The 13606-nt window shown below is 56.6% G+C and overlaps 1 long non-coding RNA gene across 1 annotated transcript; it reads right to left on the bottom strand.

Annotated features, from left to right (window-relative positions):
* Positions 1-7797: 7797 nt before the first annotated feature.
* On the bottom strand, positions 7798-9376 carry LOC128627945 (uncharacterized). Its single transcript, XR_008392249.1, has 2 exons — positions 9162-9376; positions 7798-8249 (listed from the first exon to the last, which is right to left on the bottom strand). It is a non-coding gene; the product is annotated as an uncharacterized LOC128627945 (long non-coding RNA).
* Positions 9377-13606: the final 4230 nt, after the last annotated feature.

Here is a 13606-nt window from a genome sequence, read left to right as displayed (position 1 = left end):
ACCCCGGCCTCTGCGGCGAGGGGTTGACATGGGACCCCTGCGGGGCAGGAAGGCCTTTGGAGAATGGAGGCGAGGCCCACGCAACTCCGTCGGGAGGGGAGCAGGTGAGAAAGCCCGTGGGGACCGGCTCTGACACCTGAAGAACTCGCTCCGAGGCTCAGAGCGCCTGCGTTCTCCGAAGGTCACGTGGTCACTAACGGGACAGACCCGAACTAGAAGCAAAGTCCAGCTGGAACTCCTAAGACCTCACAGATCTAGCTAATCAGCAAAGCCCTCTTTTCTTTCCCAACGGTTCCATGCAGCCCCACGGTGGGTGGCATGCCCAGGCACCCCCAGCAAAATGATAAATGGGTGCAATCTTTCCAAAAATAAAATAACCCCAATGTTTGCAGTAGGATATGAGGCAACCATTAACATCATAGTCAAAACTAAACTTGACTATCATTAAAAAATAAATGTTAAACAATGACATGAAAATTTAAATATAAGCTTAATTGACGAGGCACTGTTTTCCCGATACAGCGTTACATTAACCAGGCGCACGGAACATGCTTTCTACACAAGCATCTGCATGGGGGGGCCAACAAACGCGACCGGTGGGCCACACCCCGCCCGTGGCCTGCTCCTGCGCAGTTCGCGGGCACCCGCTCACTCAGGCGGCAGCGAGCTGCGTGCCCGACAGAACAGCCGCGGAGTGGGCGGCACGAACACCTGAAAAGCCTGAGGGAAGGAGTCGCTGCCTGCTGTTTTGTGCCAGTCCAGATCTGTTACTGAAAGTAGGTGTTTGGAGCCCTGAGCTACATAAATACAAAAAAAAAAGGACTGGAAAATGTTGCTGATTGTCAACAACTGTTGGAGTCTGCGGTGCTGTTATGACACTCAGTATGGGCTGGGCAGGGGTAGGAGGCTTCTCAGGAAAGGCATATATTTGAAGGCCAGGAAAGGGGAGGTAGACCTCAAGGTCAAGGGCCATGTCCAGCAGGGGTTCCAGGAAAAGGCCTCGGGCGTGGTCGGGTCACCGGAGAGGACGGTCGATGTGGTTACTACAGGCTCGAACGAGCCGGTGGGAGGGAACCGGAGCCCACAAGGTGTCTGACCAGGAGAAACAGACATTTTCATCACAAGAAAGAGAGCGGGAACCACCGGGCGTTCACAGGCAGAGCGGCGGAAAGGGGCGTTTCAGGGCTCGGGGTTCGGGGAGGGGCCATGCTGCCCAGCCCCGCCCCCAGAACCTGCAGAACACAGGAATGGGCGAAATCCCTCCAGAGGAACGGTCAGTTTTCTTCGTAAATCTACTTGTGTTCTCTCAGATCTCGGATTTACTTCTGGCAATATCTTCCATTCCTTTCGTTCCCTTAAAACCTGACTTAAAAGCCCATATTTCTGGGTACGCAGACCAGATATCATTTACACTGTCTGCAAAACTGAGTCCTTCTCCGATGTCACGCACAAAACGATCCCCAACACCCGGACCGTTCGGGCAAGGAAGCCGTTATGGAAGGGCATGGTGTGAATTTTTTCGGGTTGTGAAAATATACACTTTAATTTCACAAGTTAGTAATTAGTATAGTAGGATAAAGTCATAATCCAAAACAATAAACTTTATTACCAAAATAGAGATTAAACACAATTAAAATGAACAATATTCCCAGCCATAATTGCTAATCAATTAACTGAGAAGGTAATATTACTGTAATCTTCCTGGTCCCCAATTTGCCCTTCCTATATTTTTCCACTCTCTATAATATAAGACGGAGACTAGTTAAAAGCATCCACCGACCGAGCCTTCCTGTGATTATAGCCCAGCTATCAGGCCCTCATCCTCGGTCGAGCGCCCTCACCCGCCCACGAGGGGCAGGAGAGCTGGTCCCTAACTGTGAAGGTCAATGCCGGTTCTAGCTGGCATTCTCCAGCTGCCTTTGGGGGAGTGTGCACGCTAGTGAAGCCGGAGGCCAGCATCCTTTCCCAGGTGGCCCCGGTGCCTGCCTGTTCCAAACAACCTCACTGGGAAAGACCCCGGCCAGGACCTCGTGCCCCGCCCTGCAAGAGGTGACACAGGCTGGGGATGATGGCTTCCCCTTCAAGCCGGTGACACACTAGGAAAGTCAGTCCCAGTGCCCAGGTCACGGAGAAGCCACATTTCTCTGCATTTCAAGTCAACTTCAGCCACACCCAGGAGGATATTTCCCAAATCAAACTTCAGTGCTTTCCTGACTTTTTAAAAATGTGGCTAGAGATGCTTTCCACAGGCATGTTAGAAAGATGGGGCTCTGAGCAGCCAGGCGCAGCCTTGGCCCCTCCTGAAGAAAGTGTCGCTGGAGGAGGGTGAGGCTTCCCAGTGAATGACCAGCCCTCAGAGGTCTGTGAAACTGTGGCCGCAGGACAAAGGCCGGCGCGGAGAGGCCCTGGTGCTCTGACCCTGCCCTCCAGCCCCCGGGGAAGTGCGTGCAAGCCCCGGGCGACTGTCTCCGAAGTGGGCCCTGCAGAGCAGGGAGGCTCCTCCCGCCTGAGGCCTGTGCTGGTGGGCGGCCCCCTGGGGCCTGGAGAGACCAGCCTGGAGACAGATATCCTGGGGCTGCCACCGAGGCCTCTCCACTTTGCTTGCTCCCTGCAGTCATCACAGTTTTGCAAAAGGTTTCCACAAAAAGAAGCTGCACTGTAGACCTCCACTGTGCTCCCGACTCCTCCCACCGCAGGAAAGCCCCAGGAGGACACACCAGTCGTCAGAGGCGTCCCCGAGGCTCTCGTGGAGGCCACGGCCAATGACAGGGCCGCCAGCTGCGCTGTGTTCTGCGGGAAGCCTGTGACTCACACAGGGGCCATCGAGGCTGCACAGCAGGCCTGTGGGAAGAGGAGGCCCCGGCGCCCCTAACACACGCTGCCCCTCAAGTCTCCTTGCCCCTCCTCCGGTGCCCCTGCCCCTGCCCACTGAGTTCGCTGAGAACCAAGGACTCTGCTGCTCCTGGAGCTGTGGCAGCCCAGCCCTCGGTCCTGTCCCCCAGCCTGTGGCCTCCCCACATAAGTGGGTCCCACTGTCAGCCAGGGCTGGACCGGGACACCCTGCCCACCCCAACAGAGCAGCTCGGAGTCCCCGCCGGGTCGGAGCATTTGGGGAAAACCTCCTGGAACAATCTCCCCCGCACCCAGGCGAACAGAGAAAGACAAGGGCAGGAAAGGTTTGTGGGTGGGCAGTGGGAAAGGGCTGAGCGAGCCAGGCGTTACTCCTACGGAGCGCGAATGGACTAGCTGCAGGGCTGGGAGGGGCACGGAGCAGCCTGCCCCCCCCCTCCCCGGAGACTGACCGGGGGCACGGGGACCGACTACAGTTAATGTCGCGCTCCTGCCAACTCCAAGTGCAGGTGGCTTCGGAAAAGTGGCTAACTTGCAGCCCTGACTTTATTTCTGCAGGGACCTTCCCTCAGTGTGTACGTTCCGTCTGAACCTTGGAGACACAATCCAGGGCTCTGACCGTTCCCCACATGGAGAAAGGCTGAAAACCACTCTTTCAAGGACAAGTACCTACGCCTGTGGCTTTGACGGCCGCTGGGGTGGGGCGAGGCATGACCGCCTGATCTGGGCCTTCTGATCTGACCTTCCACCAAGTTTCCCCGGAAAAAGCTAAAGAGAGAAGAGCGGGCCCCACAGGAAGCAGGGCATGACCTTGACCTTGGAAAGTCCCAACTCGACCTCAGCTACCCCGGAGACAATGAGCTCGCCCTCCTGGGTGCCCCCACACCCAGGCTCCCCCGTTCTCTCCAGGGTCCCACACAATGCGGGTCTGGCGGAACCAGGGGAAGGCGCTAGGAGGGGACGAGAACGCGAGAAAACTTTGCTCATAGATATTCTTCGGAGGTGTCCAATCCGGCTGCCTTTGTTTGTTTGCACAATGGATCTTATCTGTGGGTAAGGGCTGTGTTCAGGCTTATTATCACCCCATAAAAGGCTCTCGGGCTGTCTTGCCCCTCGTTCGGCCGCACCGCCGTGGCACAGCGCATTTAATCGAAGCGCCAGCTCTGGGGAGAGCCTTCGGAGACTCACCCTTTCTCTTGGCCCCGTTATCTCCCCTTCCTGGTGTTAGGGAGGCAGGAAAATCACAAAAAAGTCATTCTCAGTATATTCTCCCTGATAATTATTGTCAGACTTGGAGATAAGCCCCCTACGTGATGTAATGTGTGTTCGCTGGGTCCCCTGAATGCAAATCCTGCCGCCGAGGTGGCCCAGACAAAGGTGGCCCACCAGCGCGGGCCCCCGCGTCCTGCCGCAGACAAGAGAGCGCTTTGATTTTTCCGTGTTTTGATAAGGCGTGATCTGGGGGCCTTTATCTCCACGGTTATATTTAAAGATGACATTCTACCCTGCAGCCTCTGCTATTGTCTGACCCCAATTGTCACCAAATGCTGTTGTTTTAGTCAAACTCACAGGCCTAATGAAAGGCCTGCTCCCAATTTAAGGGAAATTATTTAAATGCGGAGTATCCTATACACGGCAGCTTCAGAAAGAACTAGGTGGTTAATCAAAAGTTAATTGTATAATTCTCATGCAGATTAGGGCCTCTTGCAAATGAATCCCAGGTCGGGGCGATTGAAAAGAGAGTGGCGGGGATGCACAGGGGCCTGGGGCCGGTAAACAATCAGCCCGGTTTAATTTGTGGTAAACAAAGTGAGCATACACCAGGGTCTCCAAAGGAGAAAAAAAGGTGAAAATAAATTAAAGCACAACATACAGATATGATCTTTTTGTTTGAGGCCATCTTTCAAAAACATAAGCTAAATGAATAAAAACTACGCATTAATATTTACCGGAAGCTGTGGACCACACAAAGACCAGCCAGCGCGGCTGCGCGCGACCCAAGGAGGGGCCTGGGGCGGCAGATGGTCCCTCTCCTCTGCCACCTGGACTTGCACCGCCGCTCCCTCCGTGCGGAATGCGACACAATGCCAGGTCCCCTCGCGGGGGCCTGGAGGAGGCACACCTGACTACCTGGCTTTGTCTTCTAAGAGATGCCGGCCACCTGCCCTGCCCGGGGACCACTGGCTGAGAGTAACAGGCATCGGATCAGAAATGAGCAGAGGGACCCAGTTCTGGCTCCCGGGGGCCGGGGAGAGAGGGGTGTTTGCCTGCCAGCTACAATCCCACTCGAAGGTGGTTTCCAATGGAGAGAGGGAGGCGAGGGGGTCTGACCACCTCCCCTGTATCCCGGACAACCAGTGTGTCTCCCGCCGTCTGTTCACCTGCCCCAGCTGGACGGCCTGGCCCTGCTCTTCCAGAGGAGACGAGGTACAGAAAGAAGCCGGGCGCCCTCACCCTCCCCGTGTCTCCAGCAGAACGAGCACCGGTTCAGAGACCCTGTCTCCGCTGACCACAGCCCTGGCATCTCCGCTCAGTCATCACCGGCTTGACCGGGGAGAGTTCCGGGAGGCGCCCCAGGGCCCTGGGGGGTGTGGTGGGACCCCGCTCTGCAGGCAGTGGTGAGCGCCCAGGACGCCACAGCCCTGCCCCGGTCCCGTGCGCTCTGACCCAGCAGGACCGTGTGACAGTGTGGACACGGAGCAGGCCGGGGACGTTCCTTTCCAGGATGAGTTGTAGGCGTCAGCCCAGTGCCCGCCCTCGGGCCTCCCGCCTGACGGGCGGCGTTCATTCAGAAGTCACCCTGCTCCCAGCCCTGGAATGGATTCAGCAGACCGACCATGTCTTCCTGCTCTCCCACAGCTGGGCTGCCTCCCTCCCTGCAGGGGGGAAGTAAGTCTGAGAACCATGAATGGGGGAAAGGCCAGAGCAGGCCCCTGCAGCCGGCCTGCCATCTCTCCACCACAGGGGTCTCTCAGGCCTCCTGCTCCGATGATCACAGGCACAGGAAGCTGGCAGAGGCCTGGCCAGGCACTGAGCAGTCCCCTGTCCCCTCAGTGGGCACCTCCTGCCCCACCCATCCAGGCTTGCTTGAGCTCCCGGGGGCTGTGGGAACAAAGACCACACACTGGCTGTGTCAAAAGGGCAGACATTTATTGTCTCGGTTTCTGAGGCCAAAGTCAAGGTGTGGGCAGGGCCGGCCGGGGGAATGCACTGGGGGAGGAGCCCTCCTGCCTCCGCAGCTCTGGCTCCCATCCCTGCTATCACCCTGCGTCTCCGGGTCCCCATCTGGCAGCCTCTTTCTTCCCAGGACACCCGTCATTGGAGGAGGGACCACCATAGCCTCATGGGGACTAATCAGAAGTGACCCTATTTCCAAATAAGGTCGCATTGGGAGGTTACTGGAGGTCACCTTTTGTGGGGTGCGAGACACCTCCCAGGGTCTGACCTGACCTGGCCTCTCCCGTTGCTACCTTGGCTTCCCTCCCGCACCACCCGACCCCCCCCCCACACCGCCAGTCCTGAGCTGCATCTTTGAGCTCACACCACCCCTAAGGGTACCCCGGGCTCCAAACAGAGCTCCGACCGGGAGGGGGTTGGCAGTGAGCACGGGGCCTCAGGGACGAGATCAGGGGTGTGAATACCATTCCCCCGCCATCTCGGGGTTCAGAGGGGCCGCCTCATCTGTCGGGCCAAACCTGGCCCCACCCCCGAGAGGTAGCCCTTGCCACGCTGAGAATCACCTGCCCTCCCTCCCCGACACCTCTGGGCGCCCTGGCAGCCTCTTGTCCGCCACCTAGTGGCCGCTCTGCGGAACCGCACCGCGTTATTCCCTGCCGCGGGGGAGGTGGCTCGCGGCGCCCCCTCCCTGGAGAACCCTGCGGGCACCGCTGGAATAACCTCACAGGTGAGGGGAAGCCTCACCTGCCGGCCGACTTTTCAAAGTCGCCACTCTGGGCCCGCATGGCAGAGCTGCAGGTTCATGCAGAGCGGGTCACTGCGGCCTAATGAAGAACGGAGAAGGGGCGGGCGCTCAGCCGGGCTGCGGGGGGCAAACCAGCGGGCAGCGCCCCCGGTTCACCCCGCGGGCCTCGCCCAGGGTCTCGGGCACACTGGGGCCGCTGCTTCGTAAATCTCAGTGAGTCTTGCATTAGAGAGAAACCTTTGCAACTAAACCGTCCGAAAACACACATTTCTCATGAAAACGCACGGGGGTTTCTAAATATTAACACATAAATAACACGGGGTCTCTCTGACCCTTTTATCTCCTGCACCCCGTTTGTATCGATACGGAATATCGATGCTGGTGCATAAATCATAGTCGGCATGGAAACTATGAAGCTTCGGGCAACAGCTAGTCACACGGGCTTCGGTCCTTGGAAAGAAACGCCGCTCCAGGGGCCGGGGCCCTTTGGGAGAGGGGACATTTGTCTCCCTGGCCTCTCCCCGCCCCAGGCCGTGAACCCCCTGCCCCCGGACCACGCGGAAATGCGGGTGGGAGAATGCCGGGGCAGGGGGGCAGTGCTCACCCGGGGGGCACGGGGCAGCGGGGGGAGGGGCGCTGGGGCCCCACGTCCCGCTGTGCCCCAGGTTCGCTGCAGAGCACTCGCCGCCTCTACAATCGCACGGGGACACCGCAGGGGCCCTGCCACCCCCTGTCCCGCCAGGCCAGCTGTAGCGGACGTCCTCGCCCTGTGCTTGGGAAATGAAACTCGGAGAAAATGGTTCGCTCTGGAAGAGAAAGGGCAAAGGCTCAGCTGGGTCTTGTGGGTGCGCACAGCGCGGGGCGCCGCGTTCTCGGCCCCCCAGACTCTAAGGGGAGCACCTGCAGGTCCTTCTTTGGCTGAATCCCCGGAAGGCCGCCGCGCGCCCTCTGGTGGCCAGTCCTGGAGCCACACCGGCCGCCTCGCCTGCACCAGCCTTCGCATCCGTCAATCAAAAGCAACAAGGTCAGATGGAATATATTTTTAAATGCCTTTTCTGGGTTACTATGGCAACTGAGGAACTGGTTTAAACCCAAAGTACAATTAAGCTGCTCCTTGTTTCATATTAATTTGGGAAGGAAAACAGCTTCATTTCTACCTTGTCGCACTCCAGCTTGCTGGTGCAGAGAGATTCAGGGTTTCAAAAATGGGTTCCAGTTCCCCTCCCTCCAGCTGGGAGCCTGGTCGGCTTCTGAGGGGCCACAGGGACCAGAGCAGCCATCCCCAGGCAGCTCTGCGTGTGACAAACTGTCCTGAACGAAGGAGCGGCCTCCTCGCCGCTCACTGCCCCCAAACGTTTCCGGAGCCGCTGAGTCTGAGGGAAAGTTCCAGAGGCCAGCTGTTCTGCTTCAGCTCGGCCAGCCACAACTCCCCTCGGTTCCCTTGGCAAACACCGGCCTCTCTGCTCAATTCCTCCACCTGCAGAGTTAAGTGAGAATTAAATGAGAGGAGAGATGAAAGGCACTTTTTAAAATAAATATATATGTTAGCATTTTCATTGAAAATAGTTTTATGTTTAGGAACAGTCACATGGATGGTGCGCTGCATAACCCGCACCCAGTGCTGTGCGTTTTGTACATTTTGAGTGTACAGGTGGTTGACTGGATACAGTTACACATTGCAGAATATTAGTGTTAGGGAACTGGTCCAGCATATCACTTAGTTACCACTTCTATTTTGTGGTGAGACATTTAATATCTATTAGCACTTTTTAAGTGTATAATGCAGTGTCGTTGACTTCACTCACCACGCTGTCCATAGGGTCCCCAGAAGTGACTCATCTCATAAGTATGACTATGCACCCTAAGATCAGTATCTCCCATCCCCCCTGGACCCTCAGCCCCTGGTAACCACCAGTCTAGTTTCTGAGAAAATAACATAGTTTTGACGCAAAAGAATGTCATTTCAATTATTTTCTACATTTTTCATGTTTGGCTGTATTTTATTTTCCCTTGGACAATTTGAGAGAGTGGTTTTTAATGTTCCAAGGGGTAGGCTGGATCTTTGTATGGTTTGGTCAAAGACATCTCGGACATTTCTAATTTTACTGAACCCTAATTAGAGAGTATGGCCTGGTAAACGTCTACTTGCGGGGCCTGTCTGAGGTTCTCTGTAAGCAAACATAATGCAGAAATACTGTGTGTGTGTGCTGAGAACCTGAAAATGGCTTTCACCCCCTAAACTGCATCAACACGCATGTTCTCAGCATGTATTTGACTCTTCTGCATCTCAACTCATGTCTTGCCTACGTGTCCTACCACAGATCTGCAAAGAAGCCCAAGCCCGGCCCACGAATGTGCCTGTCTGCCTGTCCCGCTCCCCACGACTCACTCAGAAGCTCCCTCGCCTGCTTCTCTGAGCCTCATCAGAGATGCATCGCTAATGTGAAAGAAGAAGGCCTTTCTCTAAGAGTTCCGGACACTGTTTTCTGCAGAAAGGTCCAAGTAGCCTGAGAGGTTCTGCTTTTGCTTCCTCCTTCCTGGGGGCGGGGCGGTGGGGCACTGCCCACCCCTGGTGCACGAGCTCACCCTGCCCGCCTGGCCCCGCCTGGCCCCATCCTGCCATCTGTCCCTCCGGCTGCAGTCCCCTGGGCTGGTGTGTAAACAGGAAGGGCAGGTGGTTGGGCGTGACCCCTGCCTGCTGATGCCCGACCACTCAGCTGAGCTGCTGCTGGAAGACTGGCTGGGACCGGCTGTGAGACCCCCAGCACGCAGGGGTGGGTGCAGCTTCCTTCCTCCTCAGACAGAGCAGAACCTGAAGATCGCTCCCCTGCCAGCCCTTCCCCCCCCCCCCCGTCCCCACAGTCAAAGGCTGTCCTTGAGGGACTGAGCCACCAGAGAGCAATGGGCCTGCCCCCCCAGCCCCCTCCTGCCTGTGCCCGGAGGGACTGCCTGCTGGATGGAGGGACCTGGATGCCAGCGAGAAGCTTCCACATCAGAACCCCAATTAGTCAAACCTTTAGTTTTCCAAAGCGGCTTGGGGTAGCAATGCTGAAACCACCTTATATATATGATGGGCCTGGATAAAAATATAAAGTAACTGTGAATCAAGAGAACCAGGGTGTCCTGGTTGGAAAGGAAGGTGACCAGCGTGGAGTAGAGGATGGTCAGACGGGACCCGGCAGCATCCGGAGAGCTGGACGGAGAGGCGGTGGGCAGGCACCCACACGCCGCTCCTGCGGCCGTCTGCTCTGAGACGCTCCAGGGGACACGGTGTCAGGGGCGCTCCAGAGCCCAGATCTTGCCCAGGGACAGAGCCATGCTGTACCAAAAATCCAGGAAGTGACCTGAGGGTGGTGAGGGCAGGTTGAAAGGACACAGGGGCCAGATGCCAGTGGCCCAGTCCAGGACAGCTCGAGCTTCAAAATAAACGACAGTGACGGGTTACAGCCCAGAGAACAAACTAGGAGCCTGTGAGTCCACACTGACAGAGAGAAGTTCAAAACCAGCCAAAAGCAAGCAGGGACAGCCCCTTGTCCCAGGAGAATCCTCACTCGTGCAGATGGAATGCGGAAATTTCAAATGACATCACTGTCAGGCCGCCATCGCCATCACCACCACCATTGTTTCGAGCAGACATACCCATGGGTGGTAGAACTGGCGAGAATTTCGTGAGAAAAGGGTCGTTGCGGCGGTTCGGAGAAGCGCTCCCACGGCACTTAATAAATGCAAAGAGAAAAGAGAGAACCCTGCCTGCCAGCCTCCCACCAAGGACCGCTGGGTCTCCAGGGAAGGAACCGGTGGGTGCCAATGCCCCCCCGCTGGGGCACTGGGGAGCGTGCGTCACTTCATGTCTCTAAGATCCTCGTTAAAAATGCAAAACTTGACTTTTATAGCAGACAAACCCAACGTGAGGGCCATTCTGTGAAATAAACTGGCCTATACCCCTCAAAGTGACCCAGGTCGTAAAAGGACCAAGAAAACCCAGAAGCCAGGGCGGGCTGAAGGGGCCCGAGGAGACAGGACACTTCACGGGGGAAATGGGAGAAAAGAGAAAGGGGACATCAGCAAGTAGCTAGTGACAGTGGGACAAAAGCCTCGGGCTGGATGATATCACGGTGTCAGAGCCCAGCCCCTCATTTCTGTCACTGTGGTGCAGTGGCCAGAGAGAGTGTCCTCGCCGCTGTAAAACACGCCGCAACGTGAAGATGTGCCATGTTTACGACTTGGTCTTACATGGTAAAAGTGATACCACGTCCACCTACAGAGAGAAGAATAAAGCCAACTCGGGAAGTGTTACCTTTGGGGGTTCTGGGCCAAGGGGGCCTCCGTGTGATTTTTGCAACTTTTCTGAGTCTGAAATGATTCCGAAAAGAACACTCTTTTAAAAACGCAAGTATGTCTGCACACGGCGATAATAAAGTGGGTGCCAGGTGAACCCCTAAATGTACACGGGGCCTGCAGGTGACCCCTGGGGTGCAGGGGTCCCGGCAGCTTCAGCTCCCCGGAAGGCCCTTTGCGGAGGCCCCCCACAGCCTGCAGAGGGCGCCCAGCTCGCCTGCCCTGTGGCACCTGCAGACCCAGGCTACCAGGGGCGTGGCCTCATCGGCTCAGTGGGCGCCACTCAAAGTGGCTGGCAGACCGCGCAGAGCAGAAGTCAAGCTCTGAAACCAGGTCAGAGCCTTCCTCCCCACCCTACACCCCACCCCGCCCCATGCAGGCTCCCTGCCTCAGCACAGGGAAGCCCCTGACTCCTCAGAACTTTGGACCTTGTCCGGAAGGCTGTCAGGAGCCGGGGGAAGACTGAACACAGGGCGGGGCCTGGCCACATTTGCATCCCAGGTAGGTCCCCCCACCGACAGGGTAAAGGGGACAAGGTGGGAAGAGGGGTGGCTGGAGGTCTGAGACCAGCAATCCCGGCCCGAAGTAACCACGAACTGAACAAAGGCTAATTTATTGGTGGGGATACAGAGAAATGGCCACGTTCAAGAAACAGTGCTGAGAAAGGACCTCCTGGGAAAAATACTCGCACCCCAGGTGGAAATGCCTGTAACCTGTTATACAGAAAAGTGCGAAGTTCCCATTATTTGCACTTTGTTGCTGCCCTTCCCCCATCCCATCTGGAGAACCCGCCCCACCCGTACACCCGGAAGGGCCGATGACACTGAGCATGCAGCTGTGACTTTAGGACAGTCAAGCCATCAGCTGAGCCCGCCCTCGGCCTGCCTCGGGAAGAGCTGGGCTGGCCAGGTGCTGTTTTCAGAGACTTCCAAGGTCACTGGAGCTGAAAGTTCATAGAATGGGGACAGGGAGGGCTGGGCTGGTCCCCTTGAGGGGGTCACAGGCAAGATGAGGAGGCAGAGAAAGCCCCTTGGGACAAGAAGAGAGAGTGGCCTTGGGAGAGCGGCGTGGAGCCGGGCCCCATGTCCTCTGGGACCCCCTCCAGCCCCAAGGCAGCCTGGGATCCTCTCCTCCTGCCTGCGTCCTTGTCCTGGATGTCACCGCCCGGCCCACCAGCTTCCCTGGTTGCCCCGCCGGCCTCAGGCTGGCTTCTGTCTCCGGCGACCTGAAAGTCTTAATTACCTCAAATCCTTTAAAAAACCGTCAAAGGAGGAAAACACCCCAGTAGAAAACTGGACAAAAGACGTGAAAGAGCCACAAAGGAGAACAACTAACCGATTAACATATGAAAAAACGCTCCTCCTTACTCGTCATTCAGGAAACGCAGTTTGGCAGAGATGTGGAAACTCCCCGTAACCGGGGAGACGTCATCCATTGTGCCGGACAAGCCAGTTCGGCCCCCTGGTTAAAGCGTGATTTGGCCACAGGTAACAAGCTACCGCCGTAAAAGGTTCCCTACCCGCTGACTCAGCAAACCCGCGTCTGGGAGGCCGCCCCAGGGCCACATCAGTCCCAGCCGCTTGGGTCCCAGTCCGGAGCCGGAGCTGAGCCAGAAAGCGGGACACAAGGGTTTCCACACCGGACGAGGACGTCCGCCGCAGCGCCGCTCACGGGAGCGCGAGTTCAGACGCAGCACCGAGGGCCAGTGGTCAGGCTGCACTGCAGAGAGGGGGCCACCGCGGCAGCCACGGGAGAACGCGAGAAAAACATGCCACGGACTGGACGTCGCTGTCATTGTTCAGGCTAAAGAAGACGTGAGTGTGTGTGTGTGTGTGTGAACGATGACCCTCATTTTTGTAAAATAAAACTCAGTGACATATACACACACTTTATATACTTATGTGAGCACACACCGTGTACACCACATGCATGTGCACACGTTTCCACGTACCTGTGACTCTGGATCCGGGTCTGTCTCCGAACGGGCGCCGTGGATGCGTGTGGTGTGTGTGAGTCTACAGTGTGTACCAAATGCTAACACGTTAATGTCTTTGGTATATATCACAATTTTAACAGTGATTATCACCGAATGGTGGAATTAAACATACTTTTCTTCTTCATCCATTTTTTAAAATATGTTTATTGATTTGAGAGAGAGAAACATAAATATGAGAGGAAACGTCGATCAATTGCCTCTCAAACTCACCGCGACCACGGATCGAACCCACAGCCTGGGCAGGTGCCCTGAACAGGAACCGATCCCCCCACCTCTGGTGTGTGGGGCAGTGCTCCAGCCGCCTGCGCCACACCGGACAGGGCTCTTCTGTATCCTTTTCCTGCATTCTGTATTCCACGATCATCAGGTAGGAATATTGCAGTCGGGAGCTGTTTTCCTAAGAAACTGAAAACCACAAGATCAACTTGACCTGGCCGCCCTGGGGACTCAAAGTACCAGGAGACACACTGTCCTCCTCCCCGTCCCTGCGCTGCCCACCC

This window comes from Artibeus jamaicensis, unplaced genomic scaffold (genome assembly GCF_021234435.1).
Source record: "Artibeus jamaicensis isolate MK-2021 breed Jamaican fruit bat unplaced genomic scaffold, CSHL_Jam_final contig_490, whole genome shotgun sequence".
Lineage (NCBI taxonomy): Eukaryota > Metazoa > Chordata > Mammalia > Chiroptera > Phyllostomidae > Artibeus > Artibeus jamaicensis.
This window is presented reverse-complemented; position numbering and strand designations above follow the sequence as displayed.